Source organism: Bos indicus, chromosome 13, assembly GCF_029378745.1.
Source record: "Bos indicus isolate NIAB-ARS_2022 breed Sahiwal x Tharparkar chromosome 13, NIAB-ARS_B.indTharparkar_mat_pri_1.0, whole genome shotgun sequence".
Lineage (NCBI taxonomy): Eukaryota > Metazoa > Chordata > Mammalia > Artiodactyla > Bovidae > Bos > Bos indicus.
The window spans coordinates 1,955,829-1,978,121 of record NC_091772.1 but is presented as its reverse complement, the minus strand read 5'-3'; the positions used below and the strand labels follow the sequence as shown (position 1 = coordinate 1,978,121).

General features: G+C 42.1%; 1 protein-coding gene across 9 annotated transcripts in view; it reads right to left on the bottom strand.

Annotated features, from left to right (window-relative positions):
* The window catches only part of PLCB4 (phospholipase C beta 4), a 485,151-nt gene that overhangs the window by 411,255 nt on the left and 51,603 nt on the right, over positions 1–22,293 (bottom strand). The gene's annotated exons all lie outside the window — the stretch shown is intronic.

The following is a 22,293-nucleotide window of genomic DNA, read 5'->3' as shown; positions in this document are numbered from 1 at the left end:
AACTTCATGGCTGCAGTCACCATCTGCAGTGATTTTGGAGCCAAAAAAATAAAATAAAATCAGCCACTATTTACATTGTTTCCCCATCTATATGCCAGGAAGTGATGGAACTGGATGCCATGATCTCAGTTTTTTGAATGTTGAGTTTTAAGCCAGCTTTTTCTATCTCCTCTTTCACTTTCATCAAGAGGCTCTTTAATTCTTCTTCACTTTCTGCCATAAGGGTGGTGTCATCTGCATATCTGAGATTATTGATATTTCTCCCTGCAATCTTGATTTCAGCTTGTACTTCATCCAGACCAGCATTTTGCATGATACTCTGCAGATAAGTTAAATAAGCAGGGTGACAGTATACAGCCTTGACGTACTCTTTTCTCAATTTGGAACCAGTCTGTTGTTCCATGTCCAGTTTATACTGTAGATTCTTGACCTCCATACAGATTTATCAGGAAGAAGGTAAGGTGTTCTGGTATTTCCATCTCTTGAAGAATTTTCCACACTTTGTTGTGATCCACACAGTCAAAGGCTTTGGCATAGTCAATAAAGCAGAAATAGATGTTTTTCTGGAACTCTCTTGCTTTTTTGTTGATCTGACGAATGTTGGCAATTTGATCTCTGCTTCCTCTGCATTTTCTAAATTAAGCTTGAACATCTGAAAGCTCACGGTTTATGTACTGTTGAAGCCTGGAAAATTTTGAGCATTACTTTGAGAGTGTGTGGGATGAGTGCAATTGTGCAGTAGTTGGAGCATTCTTAGGCATTGCCTTTCTTTGGGATTGGAATGAAAACTGACCTTTTCCAGTCCTGTGGCCACTGCTGAGTTTTCTAAATTTGGTGGCATATTGAGTGCAGCACTTTCACAGCATCATCTTTTAGGATCTGAAATAGCTCAGCTGGAATTCCATCACCTCCACCATCTTTGTTCTTAGTGATGCTTCCTAAGACCCACTTGATTTCACATTCCAGGATGTCTGGCTCTAGGTAAGTGATCACACCATCATGATTATCTTGGTCATGAAGCTCTTTTTTGTATACTTCTTCTGTGTATTCTTGCCATGTCTTCTTAATATCTTCTGCTTCTGTTAGGTCCATACCATTTTTGTCCTTTATTGTACCCATCTTTGCATGAAATGCTCCCTTGGTATCTCTAATTTTCTTGAAGAGATATCTAGTCTTTCCCATTCTGTTGTCTTCCTCTATTTCTTCGCATTGTTCCCTGAGGAAGACTTTCTTATGTCTCCTTGCTATTCTTTGGAACTCTATATTCACATAGGTATATCTTTCCTTTTCTCCCTTGCCTTTCCTGTCTCTTCTTTTCACAGCTATTTGTGAGGCTTCCTCAGACAGCCATTTTGCCTTTTTGCATTTCTTTTCCTTGGGGATGGTCGTGATCCCTGCCTCCTGTACAAGGTCATGAACCTCTGTCCATAGTTCTCTGGGCACTCTGTCTATCAGATCTAATCCCCTGAATCTACTTGTCACTTCCACTGTATAATCATAAGGGATTTGATTTAAGTCATATCTGAATGGTCTAGTGGTTTTCCCTACTTTCTTCAATCTAAGTCTGAATTTGGCAATAAGGAATTCATGATCTGAGCCACAGTCAGCTCCCTGGCTTATTTTTGCTGACTGTATAGAGCATCTCCATCTTTGGCTGCAAAGAATATAATCAATCTGATTTCGGTGTTGACCATCTGGTGATGTCCATGTGTAGAGTCTTCTCTTGTGTTCTTGGAAGAGGATGTTTGCTATTACCAGTGCGTTCTCTTGCCAAAACTGTTGGCCTTTGCCATGCTTCATTTTCTACTCTAAGGCCAAACTTGCCTGTTACTCCTGGTATCTCTTGACTTCCTACTTTTGCATTCCAGTCCCCTATAATGAAAAGGACATCTTTTGGGGGTGTTAGTTCTAGAAGGTCTTGTAGGTCTTCATAGAACTGTTCACCTTCAGCTTCTTCAGCATTACTGGTCAGGGCATAGACTTGGATTACTGCGATATTGAAAGGTTTGCCTTGGAAACGAACTGAGATCATTCTGGCATTTTTTAGATTACATCCAAGTACTGCATTTCGGACTCCTTTGTTGACTATGAGGGCTACTCTGTTTCTTCTAAGGGACTGTTGCCCACAGTAGTAGATATAATGGTCATCTGAGTTAAATTCACCCGTTCCAGTCCATTTTAGTTCACTGATTCCTAAAACGCCAATGTTCACTCTTGCCATCTCCTGTTTGACCACTTTCAATTTACCTTGATTCATGGACCTAACATTCCAGGTTCCTATGCAACATTGTTCTTTACAGCATCGGACTTTACTTCCATCACCAGTCACATCCACAACTGGGCCTTTTCTTCTTCCTTACCGCCACCATAGTTTGGTCTCAGGTCAAACAACAGGGAGGGAACAGAGCCCCGCCCACCAACAGAAAATTGCAGCTAAAGATTTATTGAGCATGTCCTCGCCCATCATAGTGACCTTCATTTTTATGTTTTCTTGAATTTTCAAATTTATCAATTTGAATTTTTTACAACTAGAAAAAAAATTTAACAAAGACAATGTTCCTTTGCCTCCATTTCTGTTGGTATATATCAAAAATTACCAAAAGAAATTAACCTAGTTAGTTTGGGAATTGGGGAGATTCAAAAACATATTTCATATTTAATCTTCAAGGACAAACACTGGCCCCAAAAAGAAATATTTAAATAAGTAACCGTTATATACAAAAGTCCTAGAAAAATCAAAGTGGACAGCAATGCTGCCAGTAATAAGTAAAATTGAAAATGGTAACATGTTGTAACTATTATTCTTAATTTTTAGACCTAATGGACATAAATTCTATGTCAGGAATACACATTAAATAGGATCAACTTAAGAGAAATAACTAGAATGGAAAGACTGATGTGCTTGAGACTCACTGGTCGGTGCTGCCTCTTCTGGACACATCTCATTCAAAACTGCACTAAAGTTCTCTCTACTGAAGACATCTTTGCCTTTCACAGAAAACGAAAAAACTCTCACCAAAGAATTTCAGAACATTTTAGTATCAGAGTCTGTAACAGTGTGTTCAATAACCCTAGACTTGTCCTGGAAAATAAACAAACAAGTTACTTCCTACATTTCCACCAGAGAGCCGCTGCCCAGGCCTTGGGAACAGGCATCAGGACCCACACGACTGAAGCTAAAGGGAAGAGAATCAGCAGAAATCATTCTCAGAAATGAGGAGAAACTAGGCCCAAAACTAGAAAGCAGGTGGAGGAGCAGGCAGAAGCAGCCCAGAGCACTGTGGCAAAGCCAGAGCCCAGGGGAAGAGGATCGCTGAGGGCGCTGATAACCGAACAAACAGCACCAAACAGCGAAGCACGGTTCAGGTGGACGGGAGAGGTCCACTCAGGGAGTGCGAAGCTCAGGAAGCTTAGTGCATCCAGAGAATGGATGCTGGGGGGGAGGTACCAAACGGTGAGAAGGGGGGCTGGCCACACTGCCTTCCGAAACAGGATGTTGAAGGGATGGATCACCACAAAGGGAACCGCTTCCAGAACTTTCAGGAAGGCCTAAGGAGCCAGGAAGCTGTGGTGACCTGCAAGGCGGTGGGGAGAAGGCAGGGCTGAGGGTCGGGCTTGGGCGAGGCTCCGGAGGCTGCGGTGCTGGGAGAAGCAGAGACCCCACTCTTGGGCTGGGGGCGGCGCTTTCTGCCGGGCCTGGGGAAGGCAGCCAGTGCAGGGGGGCCGGCGGGGGCGTCAGCTCTCAGGAGCCCGGCTCCCCTTCTCCGGAGGACTTTGTTCCCAGGTGATGGGGACCTCAGACGTCAGCAGAGGGCTGCGGGATCCACACCACGGAGATGGGTGAGCAAGGTGACAGGAAGCGAGCAAATGACACTGCAGGTGAGAAGGAATACTGCCTCCGAAGGTGGAGCCCAGAGGACAGGGCTGAGAGAGGCCTGAGAACTGGAATCTGAGTGCCCGACACTCACTGGCTGTGAGGAGATGGCAGATGGCAGGAGAATGCTGAGAGAGGGGAAGGAAGCACTGAGGGAAGGAGCGTGTTAAGGGAGCTTAGATGACATGAGATTGAGAGAAATATTCGAAGAGATCATTCAAGGCCTTCCTTTTTGGTTTAAAGCATTACCGACCAGTAACAGCAGGTCAGCTCATTCGTCTACCTCATGGACATCAGCCTTCACAGAACACAGAGCACACCCTGCTGGGGCAGCGCCTGCAGCTCTGCTGCCAGGGCAGAGCACTCAGCACAGATGCCAGAGGCAGACAGTCTGCCACAGCAGGCTTCTGAGGGAGGGGGGCTGCCAGGCCCCTGTCTGCCCCACCAGAATCACCCCCCACCCGACAGGGTCTGCAAACACACCCAGGGCTTCTGAGACGGACATCATCGGATCTCCTCTCCCTAATAGGCTGTCCGGTGCTGAAAGGTTGAGGAAAAGAATTCTTACATTGCCTAAGGTAGCAGCATGGTTTGTGCTGTAAAAGTTGGTTCACTGGCAAAGAAATCTCCTTTGGAAACATTGCAAGAAGAGCTATAAAACTTAACTACAGAGTCAACACTAGCAGATGGACGCCAGTGAATCTTTATCTCCAACTCATTATGCAGACATTCCGTTCAGTTCAGTCGCTCAGTCCTGTCTGACTCTTTGTGACACCACGAATTGCAGCAGGCCAGGCCCCCTGTCCAACTCCCGGAGTTCACTCAAACTCATGTCCATCGAGTCGGTGACGCCATCCAGCCATCTCATCCTGTCGTCCCCTTCTCCTCCTGCCCCCAATCCCTCCCAGCATCAGACTCTTTTCCAATGAACCAACTCTTCGCATGAGGTGGCCAAAGTACTGGAGTTTGAGCTTCCTTCCAAAGAACACCCAGGACTGATCTCCTTTAGAATGGACTGGTTGGATCTCCTTGCAGTCCAAGGGACTCTCAAGAGTCTTCTCCATCACAGTTCAAAAGCATCAATTCTTTGGCGCTCAGCTTTAACCTTGACAAATTAATAAAGGTGAACTAATAAACTTGTGGGCTTACATAACTTGAATAGTTACAAATCAGAGAGAATGTATAGAGATAGATGTTGATTAAAAATATTTAAATAAGCTCTTTTTCTTCCTTCTTAAAATTATAGAGGGAAATAGTTATTGAGTGATAAGGATTTTTTTTTTCCTCTCCCTCTCTCCTTTTCATTCTGTCAGGGAGACTAAGATAGGTTCCAAGCTATTAAACTACCTGTGATGTACAAGTCATCACCATAATTGGGGGCACACTTTCTTTTGACCTTTACAAAACTTTCATTTCCCAAATGTGACAGATAAGGAGTGCTTTTATAGCACCAATAATGATGTTTCCCTATGGGAACTTACCAATTATAGCTGAAGAGGAAGTAAAGACCATACTGGATACACATTTAGAATCTCAATGCACCCAAAATATAGCTGAAATACTTAAAAATCATGCTTAGAGGACAATTCAGGTGAGTTAAGAATCCAGCCTAGAGAAATACATGTTGAAACAGTGTGAGGGCAAAGACACACTCCCTGAGCATAAAGCTAAGTGCCTTGAAACGTGCAGTGAAAAGTGAAAAGTGTGCGGTGTGTCAGTGAAAAGTGGCTGGGTGGCCCACAAGTGTATCTGCCACTGTATGTCTGAACCTAAGTTGTTAAATGTTAGTAAGAGTTAGGGTGGGGAAATGTAACCCATGATACACGCAGCTGTTTCATCAACACGTAACACCCTACAAGGGAGTCAACAGAACCAAGTTCTTATCAACTCACAAGACATCAGACATCTTGAGAATCTTGTCTTGTCTCAGGTTTCCGAGCACCTAGTATGGTGTTTTGCAGGTGACAAAACTGAAACCATTTGAGTACCAAAATAGTGTTTCAGTAAGGCACGCATACTGACTGCAAGGAGATCCAACCAGTCAATCCTAAAGGAAATCAGTCCTGAATATCCATTGGAAGGACTGATGCTGAAGCTCAAACTCCAATACTTCAGCCACCTGATGTGAAAAACTGACTCACTGGAAAAGACCCTGATGCTGGGAAAGATCGAAGGCAGGAGGAGAAGGGGAGAACAGAAGATAAGATGATTGGATGGCATCACCAACTCAATGGACATGACTTTGAATAAGTTCCGGGAGTTGGTGATGACAGGGAAGCCTGGCGTGCTAAAGTCCATGGAGTCACAAAGAGTCGGACATGCCTGAGTGACTGAAATGAACTGAACAATAAATCGCTCTTTATGGGAACTTGATTTTACTCTTAATTTGACTCAGGTTTTCATTGCTTACACACCCCAAAGTTAAAGTCATTCATTGACTCACTTGTTAATCCACTCAGCAAATATTTACTGATTTCTTCCTGTATGTCACGCACCATCTCACATGGTAGCCACCAGCCATATGTGGCCAGTGAGCACTAGAAATGTGGCCAGTCCAAACTGAAATGTGCTTAACTTATTTTAATATTCCAGGAAAATACGGAACATTTGCAGAAACAAGCAAAGTTGAGAAAACCCATTTTCTCCCATGCTTAAGTCTAAATTGTGGGATACGCTATTTAAATTGGGAGCAAAGTTGAGATCACTGTAGGTAGAAAAATCTAATTTCAACACCACACATAAAGTTGAGATGTGCTTATGTGTAAATTACATACCAAATTTTCAAGTCTTAACTCCAAAAAGAACAAAAGAATATATAATATCTCACTGATAATTTTTATACTGATTACATGTGGAAATATATTTAGACATACTGGGTTTAAAAAGCATTATGAATACTAAATTGACCTTTTTCCTTTTGCTTTTTTAATAAGCTACTAGAAATTTTGCTATCTGATGAGATTCAAGACTTTTAGACAAAGTCCTGTTGCCAAGGACTTCTTCTAGTGGAAGAAGCCCATGGTAAACAAAAAATAACTAACAAGCAGTATTACGTAATTTCAGATAATGAAAAATTTATGACAAAAATAGGGCAGAGTAAGAGGAAAGAAAACGATCAAAAAGGGATTATTTTAGACAGGGTGGCCACGGAGGTCCCAGCAGAGTGACATCTGAGCAGGAAACATGCATGGGAGCAGGTAGTCCCTCCAAGGTCCAGGGAGCGTCCTTAGTGAGGGGACAGCAAGACCACAGTCCCTGAGGTGATGTGGGGCTAAGTGGGTCTGAACACCAGCACAGAGGCCCGCGCCGCTGGCACAGCGGGGACGATGGAGAGGGGGCAGACAGGAGCCGGGGCGGGTACAGGCTTCCAGGGGAAGGTTAGATCCACTGAACCTGCGTATTCCTCTAAGACACAGTTCCTTTGGGATTTCTCACAGAGCTAGACAAGCTGTTATGTTAAGTTCATTCAATAAGTAAAGGAAACAAGAATGGCCAAGATTCTGATCTACCAAATACCCACAGTTACTGTGAAACTCTCGTAAGGGATAAGACTAGGGTGAGGTGAGTGAGGCAGAGCCTAAGGGAGAATGTCCCCAGAAGCCCTGTGACCTGGGCACCTGGCGGGCTTATCCTCTTCTAAGAAATGGGACTTTAGGTAGGATAAAGGAAACAAAACTAATGCAGCAGAACTGAGGGCCAAAACACATCCAGACACGTAAATTCCTAGACTATATAGCGGTACTGTATGTGTGCACATATAGGCACAGATATATTATATACACACATGTGCACTAGGTGTACGAATATGTGTATGTGTATACATGCATGTATTGTACAACATGTCTTATGTGTATATACACACACATCCCATACAGACATACATATGTACATGAGTCAGGTGCATAAAAATATAAATGGAAAAGCACCCTAAGGAGAGGAGTTACTCTGGGAAGTGAGAGAAACAGAGTGGAGTAAGACAAATTGGGTGTTGATATATTTATAATTCTTAAGTCTCTTTTGTAAGATTCAAAGCCCTGTACAAACAGACATACACACAAGTGGGGTATGACATCAGAAACACTAATTTTATAATTTTGAGTGAAAAATGATACAAAATTGTATAACTCTGATTATAAATATGTGTGATTTCGGTGGGAAATCAGAAATGCATAAAAATGATACAGGTTATTATTATTTTTATCATTTTATCTTTATTTTTAAATCAAAGCCATTTTTAAATATGAAAAATAGACCTCATTTCAAAGAACCATTTAAATTTGGCTTTGAAAACCACAATATTTTATTTACAAGAAATACATGTACAAAAAAGTACAAAAATAGTCCAAAAATGTTTGTTTATGTAAATAAAAATATTAGTATCATTCTGGCATTCTTTTGGGACAGGTCTTTATAGAAAATTATAAAACCCAGAAGTATTTCAGTGTAATTAGTATTTAAACCTGACTTTGAGCAACCGATAAGATTGGTCACTTATTTGGGATCTGAACCCACACATCTGAAATCTGAAGCAGAAAGTTAAAGCTTCTCATTTACAGAAAGTCCTCCACCTTTCTTCAAATGAAATAAGCTCCACATAGGATGCTATCTGCAGAAGAAATGCCTCGGCAAGCGTGAGAGTAAGGGAGAAGCCGATGGGGCCAGTACAATGTGAAGCTCATAGTCAATCGAGCTGGCTTCACAGACAACAGCAAGCAAAGGCTGGTGTCATGGCTCCTTTTCTTGGGTAACTGGCCCTTAAACATGAGGTCAGCCAAGGCCATCAGAAGGAAGTGCACCCTCTCACAGCAGCGTGCAGAGACAGAAGGAAATGTCATCACTCAGGTCTCTCAGGAGACTATGGTAATTTTCCCCGAGTGCCACAAAGTGAGTCCAGAAAGTGGCTTTTCAGTGGGAAAGGAGGCAGCTGAAACACTGCAAGGATTCCAGGTGACCTCAGGAGAAGACTTCGCCACCAAGGGCTGTGAAAATCTCCACTGGCCACGGCTCTAAGCTGCCTTTCCCTGTTTTGCACAGACAGAACTTGGCACTTCCTCCCTGGCTCAGCTTGCCTGAGAGACATCCCTCATTCATTCCTTGCTGGGAGTCTGGAGCAAGCTGGGGTTTTAGTATTTACCCCCTCCTCATAATGCAGAGAGCTCAGACCAGTGACCATCACCCTGACACGGTCAGGTCGACAGGCACCCTCACCCCTGCCCAGCTCTGCTGCTTCTTTCCCTTTCTAACCTCCCCTTCAGATGCTACACAAGCCATCACTGCTTCTCTCAAAACTCTGCAATCCAGTTACCCTCCCTTCCCCTCTGTGCCCCCAGCATCTGCACTACCCATGTTAACACCTCATCAAGCACAGTCATAGGTCAAGCCTAAATCAGCAGAAATCTGTGCCTCCAACAGGAGCAAGCCCCTCCAGCTAAGACATCACCACTTGAGGGGCTTCCCTGGAGGTCCAGTGGTTAAGACTACATGCTTGTCGTGGAACTAAGATTCCACATGCTGTGGGGTGTGGCCAGGAAAAACAAAAACATCCCATGTTCAGCAAAACTCATGTTCTGAGCTTGATTCAAGCCCCTCCCGCCCGCCCCTGCAGTTGTCACCTGCCACAGGCCGCATGATGCACTGCTCAGATGTCCACCTGACTCTACCTGTAAACCGGAACCCCAACAACTAGAATTCGACATTCATACCATACTGATAATGACCCAGGGAGACACGGTTGTTCAGAATCAGCGAAAGTTAAATTATTTGGGATATTTTAACAGTCTGGTATGTTAGACTAGCAATTGTACAACCTGGGTTATGATAAAATATATAAAACTTAGTATTTTAACAACTTTGGTTTTTAGAAAATCAATTATCCACAAAGGTAAGCAAAGTGTGTCTAGTAATATGTGAGTTTCCCTAGTACACCAAATCTCTGACTTTGCTGACCAAGATAAAGCTGTTTATAAGGATGTCCCATCTAGGACATATGTGAAAAGATAAAATCATACACATGGACAACAAGCAACCTTAGAAAGGAGACACCCCTGCCTGCCCTCTGAACCACCAGAACACCAAATCCTCTTTTCTGACTGCCAGTGAGATCCTCAAAGAACATTCTCTGGGGGCACTGCTAGGGGTCCTGTCACTATCTCAGGAAGCATTCTGGGAGGCACCCATGAGGTAAAGCAGCAGAGAATTCCAACTCACAAACATTTCAGGCATTTTAATTTTTATTACAATTTAAACTATGCAAGCACAAACCTCAGAAAAAGGAAAACTTGATGACCAAACCTTTTTTTCCCCTCTGGTGAGTCCATTATTTTTTTCCTTCCAAGGACAAGCCATCAGATGGCACCCTGCATGCTCACACATAGGATGTTCAGGGCACATGGGACCATGACTCTCTGCCCCTACACTGTGCATTCCAAACCCTATCATGTCCCATTTGGGTTGCTTTAGGCAGCTGGCGTGTGATTTTTCAGCAGCCAGTTCCTTCAACAAGACCTGTCTTGGTGGGAAGGAGAAAACCTTTACTTAGCATACTGAGAAGCTGATTTTTTTTTAAGAGGAGGAAATTGTTATAATTATAGTGAGAGCTTTTGCATGCAAATTCAGTTTTCCTTAGGGGAAATTTACATACTCTACAAGGAATCCCCATGCCAAAAGTACACACAATGCTTTTCAGCTCCACTCTTTAAAAGTGATACACATGCCCAGGAATTACATAGTCTGTGAATGTGTGCCAGGCCTGGCCTAGATATACTGTTTATAAAAGAAAGGACTATACAATGTAGTTTATAATATTTAAAAGGTGCAACATTTATGCCAGAAGAAGTGATGGTCATCAATCAGGCTGAGGTAACCAATAAAGAGTAGGAAGTGTTTCAACAGGGCTCCAAGTACTTTTTCATAAAGATATTTACAATTAGAAGATAGATTTCTCCTCTGAATCTTAACACTTCCAACTAGAAAATAAAAAATGGTGACAGTTGTTGTTAAATACTAAGATTCAAGGATATTTTTTTGTGATAAAGGAAATAAAAATGAGTGAAGGGAACAAATGAAGATCCATTTGTATAATAATTTGGGCCAGATTTGAGGCAAATACATGTGTGTCTATGTTTGTAGAAAAATATTTCAGATAATCAATCATGGAGGAAAGGAAACAGTAACACTAGTAAAGGTACTAATGAACTTGAAGAAACATAAAATATACATTTCTATTTTATAGTGGAAAAAAGACTTGGGGAAGGCAATAAACTAAATCAAAGTAGTCATTTCTATAGGGAAGAAAAGCCAGTCTGGGAGAGTCACTTGGAGGCATTCATTCTTCTCCAAGAGGTTATTTTTACAATACAATACATAAAAAGCTATTCTTAAATGAACTGCCCACCAACAGAAGAAAATGAGCTATTTGCGTTAAAAAGCAGCCTATTTTCGTCAGGCCTCTCCAAAGCAAACAAGTTAGTGCTGGCTTTGGGGACTGTGCATCCACGGGCTTCAACCACAGCGGTCCAAAATTAAAGGTCTGTCAGAGCAGGTGGGTGGAAGGCAAAACCCAAAGGAATATGAACACTGTATGCCTCAGAACCTTTCAAGAGGATCACCAAGGGCTGAAATGACAGGTCACCCACGTTAAGCCCCCGTTTTCTACACAGGATCTTTATACATTGGAACATTTTGAAAAAAAAAAAAAATCACAAGGAATTCCCTTGTTCGGAAAAAAAATTTTTTAATGCAAAACTCTCTTACTATGTTAAGTGGGAAAAGTAGGTTACAAAAGCATGAGACCCCAATTCCATGAAACAGACGACAGAAGGCGGTTCTCGCACCGCCTGCAGGGCACACCTGTGCTGTGCTGGCAGGGGCACTGCCAAGGCGGGGCAGCACCCACTCAGTCCTCCCAAGGGCGCCCTGCCAGCCCTCCCAGCAGCTGTCCTGAGGGTTCCCCGCTGGGAGGGCAGTGCGGCCAAGCCCAGGCTAACACCACTCGGCCTGGCATTTTCCAAACGTACAATATGACCGTGGAAAGCCCCTCCCCACCCCCAGAACATCTATTAATATTCTTTCCAGCTCCCCTTGGAAACAGTCTGTTAAATACAAACGGTCCGACTCCTTAATGAATACAGGTAGATCTATAGAGAAGGACACTAAAATATGAAGTGTGGTGACCTGTGGGTTGTCAGGTTTCAGGTTATAATACTTCCCCCAATTGTCTACAACATACACACAATCCTTTCCATCATTCAAAAAAAAAAAAGCAGTGTTTTAGGATAATGAAAGGGCTACACTGCTTCACTCCATTTTAAACCAATCACTGATAAAAAGTACATTTGGTACTTCAAATGCCAATATACTAACTTGGAGAACAGGAGAAAGACCTGGCAATCTGTAGACTGCCACATATAGACCAGCTATAAAAGAACTGTGGTCAGCTTAAAGACTGTTCTCAGGGTTCTGGTGTCCTGTGAAAATACATGAAGCAGGGAGTCCAGCCCTGCTTGGAGATGAAGGCAAAGGTCCGTGCCTCCAATTTCCTGTTTATTCTCTTAGATCCCAAGCATCACACCACAGCCACTGGGAGAAATTTTAAAACATGTAGTGATAATCTAAACACTGTTTTCTTTATTCTCCCTGACAAAGCACAGGGTAACCAGAAGAGAAATCACAGCTTGAGAGACATTTCTATGTATCTAGGACAATAGTGCCTAAATTAATATTGATGGGAAGGCATTTAAATCCCATTAAATAAATGCTCACTGGTGTAAATAATCTTTTCAATCAAAAATATAATTTCTTTTGCCTATCTTCAACTGTAATGTTTACTGCAAACATGTTTTTAAATACCACAGTCCCAAGCAAAATAGCTGAAAGAGTGTACATGAGCCTTGACAATGGATTCACTTTCTATGCTGGGTTTCAAAATGTTCACGACAAAAATTAGTTGAGTGTGCACATGCTCAGATGCATCCGACTCTTTGTGACCCCAGGGACTGTGGCCCAGCAGGCTCCTCTGTCCATGGGATTATTTAGGCGAGAATACTAGAGTGGGTTGCCATGCCCTCCCCCGGGGAATCTTCCCAACCCAGGGATCGAGCCCACATCTCCTGCATTGCAGGCGGGTTCTTTACCACTGCACCATCAAGGAAGCCCCAAAATTAGCTGAGTACTGTTAGAGGAAAATATCCATTTATGTAAAACAGAAAAGCTGCAAAGCTTCTCTGTTGAAATCTGTCCATAAACTTGAATAATGGATGCACAAACAGAAAACCTGGAAGCAAGAGGTGAGCCTGCCTCTCCACCACTCCCAGGCCTGCACTGGCCAGACTGAAGGTCACACTGACAGTCAGGGCTACATGAAGCCAGAGGATGGTTTCCAGAAGACTAAGGCTTTGGAGCCATAACTGAGAATTCCCTAGGTTAATTAAGACACTAACTGCATCTCAGCCCTGGCAAGAACAAAGAGATGATATTTATGTGAGAATGAACTCGGTCCGTCTGTGCCTGGCACACAAATCTCTGCTTTCACTTTAACTTGCTCTGCCTGTTTTCCAAATAACTCTTGGCTGAGGCCAAAAAAGTCCTCCTGTTATTTTATCTGAACCCAGCTTTCACAATTTTTTTATTTTTTTTACTGAAGGATAGTTGCTGTATAGAATTTTGCTGTTTTCTGTCAAACCTCAACATGAATCAGCCACAGGTATACATATATCCCCTCCCTTTTGAACCTCCCTCCCGTCTCCCTCCCATCCCACCCCTCTAGGTTGATTCAGAGCCCCTGTTTGAGTTTCCTGAGCCATACAGCAAATTCCCATTGGCTATCTATTTTATATATGGTAATGTAAGTGTCCCTGTTACTCTCTCCATACATCTCACCCTCTCCTCCCTTCTCCCCATGCCCATTAGTCTATTCTCTATGTCTGTTTCTCCACTGCTGCCCTGTAAATAAATTCTTCAGAACCATTTCTCTAGATTCCGTATATACTGTTAGAATATGATATTTATCTTTCTCTATCTGACTTACTTCATTCTGTATAATAGATTCTAGGTTCATCCACCTCATTAGAACTCACTCAAATGTGTTCCTTTTTATGGCTGTGTAATATTCCATTGTGTATATGTACCACAACTTCTTTATCCATTCATCTGTCGATGGACATCTAGGTTGCTTCCGTGTTCTAGCTACTGTGCTGCAACGAACAACGGGTTACATGTGTCTTTTTCCATTTTGGTTTCCTCAGGGTATATGCCTAGGAGTGGGATTGCTGGGTCATATGGTGGTTTTGTTTCTAGTTTTTTTAAGGAATCTCCATACCATCTTCCATAGTGGCCGTATCAATTTACATTCCCACCAACAGTGCACGAGCGTTTCCTTTTCTCCACACCCTCTCTAGCATTTACTGTTTGTAGACTTCAATGATGGCCATTCTGACTGGTGTGAAGCTGCCTGCGTATTTTGGAAATCAATCCTTTGTCAGTTGTTTCACTTGCTATTAGTTTCTTCCATTGCCTTTTCACCTTGCTTACGGTTTCCTTTACCAAAACTGTTGTCACTATTTTATGGAATCAATGCCTAGAGAAGAAACTCTGGTACAAGTACCATCGCTTTCTTAGTAGCATCATTTTATGAGCTTTTACTGTATTCAGCCCCAGAGCCATGAATTCACACCTCTTCTCCTGAAGGGGATCACGGCATATTGGTTTAAGTATCAGGGAAACTATTATCTACAAATGTACACCTTCTCAAATCTATTCAAAGTGAAGCTATTGTTAAAGGCAGCTAACATTTTTCTGGTGTCATATTTCTGGAGATTTAACGAAGTTTACCAGGCAACTGGTTTCAGTATATTCCCTGTACAGCCTCCATCTCCCACAGCCAACTGCTTTGAGCACTGCTTCTGATCCTCTTGGGTTTTCCATTTCTTTTTCCTCCTTTCTTTCTTTCCCTTCTTTCTCTCTTTCTCTCTGTTCTCAGCAGACTTTCCCCACAAGGATGTTTCTGCCAACGTGTGATCCAAGTTCAGGCAGCCGCATCTGCAGCCACCAGCTTTATAATTAATTTAAACAATCTGACAGGACGTGGAAAATCTGTCTTTAGAAATGTTAGTTTCTTTCTCTTTCTTTTTTGGCTGCAATATCCAATTTTAATGGTAGGGTATATATCTGACAATCCTGACTAAGAAATAAGAAGACATTGTTCCTTCTGAATTCTTAAAATAACAATAATTAGTATCACCATTATCCACTCTATGCTTCGCAACTCACACATCAATAAGGAAATTCAAGTTGATGCTTCCGGTTGGTCAGACTTGCATCTCACCACCCTGTTTGGTCAAGTGTCAGCCTCCTCCTCGCAGCCCTCTGATTATTCCTCCCTCCTCCTGACATTTGTTGGTTAGCCTCCAAGATACCCCATGCCTCTCAAGATACTCTCATCCTCCTGATCTCAATATTGATTCTTCCTGATCTCCCTACCCTTTAAGGGTGAGAGCCTTAGCTTTCCATGTGCATTCATCTTTGTTACTGACCTCACTCAGACACACAACTCTTACACTCACACACTTTCAGCCCTGAGTCCTCACTGAATTCTAGACCCTTATATCCAGCCGTCTGCCAGCAATCTTCTCTTGAATGTCCAATGGGAATCTCAAATTTAACACATCCAAAGCCACCTTTTGGTCTTCCCCATTCTAGTAAAAAGCAACTCCATCCTTCCCAGGGCCCAGGCCCCAAGTCTTAGAATCGCCCTTATCACCTACCTGTCTCTTTCTCACACCTACAGGAAATCTGTGAGCAGATCCTACTGATTCTCCATTCAACAGAGATCAAGACTCTGACCCCTTCCAACCACCTCTATCCTTCCCATGCATGCGTGCTAAGTCGCTTCAGTTGTATCCGACCCTTTGCAACCCTATAGACTGTAGCCCGCCAAGCTCCTCTGTCCATGGAGATTCTCCAGGCGAGAATACTGGAGTAGGCTGCCACACCCAGGGGGTCTTCCCAACCCAGGGATTGAATCAACGCCTCTTAAGTCTTCTGCATTGGCAGGCGGGTTCTTTACCATTAGTGCCACCTGGGAAGCCCTCTACCCTTCCCACCCTCATCTAAATTAATACCATCCAGGTCTTCCCTGATCATCACAATAACCTGCTATCTAAGTTTCCTGCTTCTGGACTTGTCCCCTTATAATCTACTTTAAATTCAGCAGCTGAAACATTTATGACAGTTTTATGGAGTAATTTCATATCTGATGAACACTTTATAGAAATATATAATATACAGAAATATATAGAGAGAAAGAAATGTAGAAACATACAGAAATGCATTTGAGATTTTATTTTGCATATTTTTCACTTTGTTTTCCTGGCTATATATTTTTATTGTATTTTATAAACATTTCAGTCACAGAGGGAAAAAACAGTCCTTCACCACAGTCTGAGAAAAACTATATTACAGCACATTATAGCACCTATTTCCCCACATCATCACCAGGTGTAGAGATATTTAGTTTATATTTTGCTTTTATCATTTCAGTTACTATATATATATATATATATATACCCCTGGTGGTTGAATTAGCACCTTTGATTGCATACATTTTTCACACATGGGCCTGCAGGCTTCATATTCATTATTTTATGAATTACCCTTTTATATTTTTCCCATGATTCTATAAAGAAGTTCTAGCTTTTTGATAAAGCTTTAAGAATTTGTATATTAGGGATATCAGCCCTTTGTTGATCATAAACTATGCAAATATCTCCCCAGAATACTGTTTGCCCAACAGGTTTAGATGGTTTTCCACTACCCTAAAATAAAACAAATAAAGACTTACAATGTTGTATGTAGTTCCATTTTTTTTACCTGTTCCTTCATGGTTTTTACTTAGAGATGCCTTTCCCACCACAAACTGTAAAAATATTCATCTATATATTTTGCTCATATATTTAGAGCTCACCTTGTTCCACTGATAATTTTTGTCCCCTAGAATTATTTCTGCATGAGTTGTTTGGTAGGAATTCTGCTTTATTCTTCCAGATGACTAGGCAGGTGTCCCAACATCTTTTACTGAATAATTCATCTTTTCCCTTCCAATCTGAAATACCAATCTTATCACATACTAAATTACCATATATACTTCTCTAAAAATAGACTCTATAGTTTATTCATTGAGGTATTCTTTTGCCAATACCACTGTTCAATCATCACTGACATACTATTCTTTAATATATGAGATGGCAAGTAACCCTAATAAATACTTCTTATAGTTTTGGAGGAATTTTATAGGTTCATTTTCCCAGAAGAAATTCCGGATTATTTTAGTAAGTTCCCCAGTATTGATAGAGATTGGACTGTGTATTTAACTTAACAAAAATGATATATATATGCATTATTGTACTGAATCTTACTTTTTAAGATTCCATCTGTTTGAAATTTATTTTATGTCTTATAATTAAGTTTTATAGCTTTCTTCACTTAAGTTCCTATACTTTTCTAGTTACTTCTAACTTTGTACAGCTGCACTTTATTGTAAGTAGAATTGCTTTTTATCAACATTTTCTAACATTCATGTTGGTGGTTAGTCATCAATCTATTTTTACCAACCAGCAAACTTAATCAACAACCATAGTGCTTCTAATAGGTTTTCAAGTGAGTCTAAACATACTCTGTTAATTCTATTCATATATACTTTCAATTCACTCCTTAAAAAAAATTTCAAGTACTTGTTAGATGTATCTTAAGATATCAGTGCAACTGAATGTAAATATTGTACAAAAATATGAACACCTCCAAGGGACATGAAATTTACTAGAGATTTCAAAATGCATATACCTGCATATATTATCGGAAAAGGCAATGGCACCCCACTCCAGTACTCTTGCCTGGAAAATCCTATGGACGGAGGAGCCTGGTAGGCTGCAGTCCATGGGGTCGCTAAGAGTTGGATACGACTGAGCGACTTCACTTTCACTTTTCATTTTCATGCATTGGAGAAGGAAATGGCAACCCACTCCAGTGTTCTTGCCTGGAGAATCCCAGGGATGGGGGAACCTGGTGGGCTGCCATCTATGGGGTAGCACAGAGTTGGACACAACTGCAGTGACTTAGCAGCATATATTATTGTTTAAGATAGAAACTGGGAGGTCTTTAAATGGGATACAGTTAAGATGTACTATGGGAGATGACAGAAGGACAAATTGCAGAAAGATGGAGAGTTTAAGGAAAACTTCATGAAAGGCTAGCATTTATTTTAAGCACAGAATGTCAGGATATGAAAAGATTAGAGGGATAATATCCTAGAAAAGAGAAAAATATATGTATGATCAAAGACAAAGGAAGACAAAGTCCCAAGTTTGGCTGGCACACAGGGTATGCTAAAAAGGGGTTAGGGTGACTTGCTTCTTGTCTGATAGAGAATGGGGAGCTCCTGAATGAGGACAGTTGTGCTTTCAGAAGATGCAAATATGGAGTGATCTGGGGACAGAGGCACTGAGAGCGTATGCTAGTTTCAAACTACAGCATCCTCTGACACCCCTCCCACGGAGAGACAGGGGTCTATGTCCCCTCCCCAAACGTGGACTTTGTGACTGCTCGACAGATATAACCCAGTGAAAGTAACACTGGGTCAGTTCCCAGGCCCAAACCTTAAGAAACTGGCAACGTTCACAACCTATCTCTTGAGACACTCTGGCAACTCCACCACCATGCTGTGAGGAAGCCCAGCAGTCTGTGGAGAGGACACGCAGAGATGAACTGAAGCTCCTGGTCTTCAGCACCAACTTAGCGGGTCTGTGAGCGAATTATCTCAGAAGCGCATCCTCTGGCATCTAGTCAAAACACCCCAGCTGATGCCACAAGGAACAGCCACAAACCCTCTCTGATGAACCCTGCCCTAACTTCAGGTTCAAGACTGCCGTTTTCTTTTTTTTAATTTGATAAGGTATTTTTTTTAACTTTTTATTTTGTATTGGGGTATAGTCAATTGGCCACCTCATGCGAAGAGTTGACTCATTGGAAAAGACTGATGCTGGGAGGGATTGGGGGCAAGAGGAGAAGGGGACGACAGAGGATGAGATGGCTGGATGGCATCACTGACTCGATGGACGTGAGTCTCAGTGAACTCCTGGAGTTGGTGATGGACAGGGAGGCCTGGCGTGCTGCGATTCATGGGGTCGCAAAGAGTCGGACTCGACTGAGCGACTGATCTGATCTGATAGTCAATTAACAACACTGTAACCATTTCAGGTGAACAGGGAAGGGACTCAGCCATACATATACACATACCCATTCTCCCCAAAACTCTCCTCCCATCCTGCCTGCCACATAGTTTGTTGCTGTTTAAGCACTTCACTTGGGGATGGTTTGTTGCACAGCAATAGTAACAGGACACAGACCAATTTAGAGGCTCTCACAATAGTTCAGATCAATAGCATTAAGAAACAACTTGAGGGGACTTACCAGGTGGCACAGTGGTTAAGAATCTACCTGCCAATGCAGGGAGCACAGGTTCAGCCGCTAGTCTGGGGAGATCCTGTATGCCACAGAGCAACTACTGCATATTTCACACGCGCGAACACCACTGAGCCCATGTGCACTGCAACCACTCCAGCGCAGCCTGTGCTCCGCGACAAGACGCCACAAGGAGCAGCCAGTGCCTGCATGAAAGAGCAGCCCCTGCCCGCCACAGCAGAGAAGCCCGAGCGAAGCAGGGAAGACTCAGCACAGCCAAACATAAATAATATAAATAAAATTATATATATTACATAATATATATATAACAACTTGAAAAGCAGTCTGAGAATGGGGGAATAGAGCTAGACAACAGTGATATTCTGAAGATCCAATCAACAGAAGGACTGCAGCCTAAAATTACAATTAAAATTCAGTCCCTTGACTATTTCTCTGAATAAGAATTAAGTAGGTAGACATCATTATCTACTAATATTTCAGAATTGCACATTGTGGTAGATTAGATTATTTTAAAACCAAAAACCACTCCCTCTCCCCACCACCCCAACGAATCCCACTGGAACTTTCCTGCCACACGGAAACTGAGCTTGGCCATGGAACCTGCTTTTTAAACTGCATACGAGCTAAAATCACAGTAAATCAAGTGGAAGGCCTTAAGAGGCACAGCAAGTTTCTGCTAGGTCATCAGACTTCTGCCATCACACAAGAATATGCCCCATTCAAGTGTCAGGAGAGAGACACATTCAGAAAAACCTTAACCCAATCCACAGTCTGGAGCTCAGCCCAGTGGAGCCCAGCCCAGGCAGGTCAAATCACAGCCAACGTACAGATGCACAAGCAAGAAACACTTATCATACATAAGTGACATAATATAAATAAGTAATTATGATAAATAATTGTGAGCTGTCTTGTGCCAGTGTTTTATCCCACAGAAATCACTGTGTCTGACAAGCACACTTACTCATCTTTGGGAACTGTCCACTGTCACCATCTCAACTCAAAAGCCTCTTGATGAAAGTGAGAGGAGAGTGAAAAAGTTGGCTTAAAGCTCAACAGTCAGAAAACTAAGATCATGGCATCTGGTCCCACCACTTCACGAGAAATAGATGGGGAAACAGTGGAAACAGTGTCAGACTTAATTTTGGGGGGCTCCAGAATCACTGCAGATGGTGACTGCAGCCATGAAATTAAAAGACACTTACTCCTTGGAAGGAAAGTTATGACCAACCTAGATAGCATATTCAAAAGCAGAGACATTACTTTGCCAACAAAGGTCCGTCTAGTCAAGGCTATGGTTTTCCCAGTGGTCATGTATGGATGTGAGAGTTGGACTGTGAAGAAAGCTGAGCACCGAAGAATTGATGCTTTTGAACTGTGGTGTTGGAGAAGACTCTTTTTTTTTTTTTTTTTTAACTTTACATAATTGTATTAGTTTTGCCAAATATCAAAATGAATCCACCACAGGTATACATGTGTTCCCCATCCCGAACCCTCCTCCCTCCTCCCTCCCTATACCATCCCTCTGGGTCGTCCCAGTGCACTAGCCCCAAGCATCCAGTATCATGCATCGAACCTGGACTGGCATTTCATTTCATACATGATATTTTACATGTTTCAATGCCATTCTCCCAAATCTTCCCACCCTCTCCCTCTCCCACGGAGTCCATAAGACTGTTCTATACATCAGTGTCTCTTTTGCTGTCTCGTACACAGGGTTATTGTTACCATCTTTCTAAATTCCATATATATGCGTTAGTATACTGTATTGGTATTTTTCCTTCTGGCTTACTTCACTCTGTATAATAGGCTCCAGTTTTATCCACCTCATTAGAACTGATTCAAATGTATTCTTTTTAATGGCTGAGTAATACTCCATTGTGTATATGTACCACTGCTTTCTTATCCATTCATCTGCTGATGGACATCTAGGTTGCTTCCATGTCCTGGCTATTATAAACAGTGCTGCGATGAACATTGGGGTACACGTGTCTCTTTCCCTTCTGGTTTCCTCAGTGTGGATGCCCAGCAGTGGGATTGCTGGATCATAAGGCAGTTCTATTTCCAGTTTTTTAAGGAATCTCCACACTGTTCTCCATAGTGGCTGTACTAGTTTGCATTCCCACCAACAGTGTAAGAGGGTTCCCTTTTCTCCACACCCTCTCCAGCATTTATTATTTGTAGACTTTTGGATCGCAGCCATTCTGACTGGTGTGAAATGGTACCTCATAGTGGTTTTGATTTGCATTTCTCTGATAATGAGTGATGTTGAGCATCTTTTCATGTGTTTGTTAGCCATCTGTATGTCTTCTTTGGAGAAATGTCTATTTAGTTCTTTGGCCCATTTTTTGATTGGGTCATTTATTTTTCTGGAGTTGAGCTGTAGGAGTTGCTTGTATATTTTTGAGATTAGTTGTTTGTCAGTCACTTCATTTGCTATTATTTTCTCCCATTCTGAAGGCTGTCTTTTCACCTTGCTAATAGTTTCCTTTGATGTGCAGAAGCTTTTAATTTTAATTAGGTCCCATTTGTTTATTTTTGCTTTTATTTCCAATATTCTGGGAGGTGGGTCATAGAGGATCCTGCTGTGATGTATGTCAGAGAGTGTTTTGCCTATGTTCTCCTCTAGGAGTTTTATAGTTTCTGGTCTTACGTTTAGATCTTTAATCCATTTTGAGTTTATTTTTGTGTATGGTGTTAGAAAGTGTTCTAGTTTCATTCTAGTGGAGAAGACTCTTGAGAGTCCCTTGGACTGCAAGGAGATCCAACCAGTCCATTCTGAAGGACATCAACCCTGGGTTTTCTTTGGAAGGAATGATGCTAAAGCTGAAACTCCAGTACTTTGGCTACCTCATGCGAAGAGCTGACTCATTGGAAAAGACTCTGATGCTGGGAGGGATTGGGGGCAGGAGGAGAATAGGACAACAGAGGATGAGATGGCTGGATGGCAT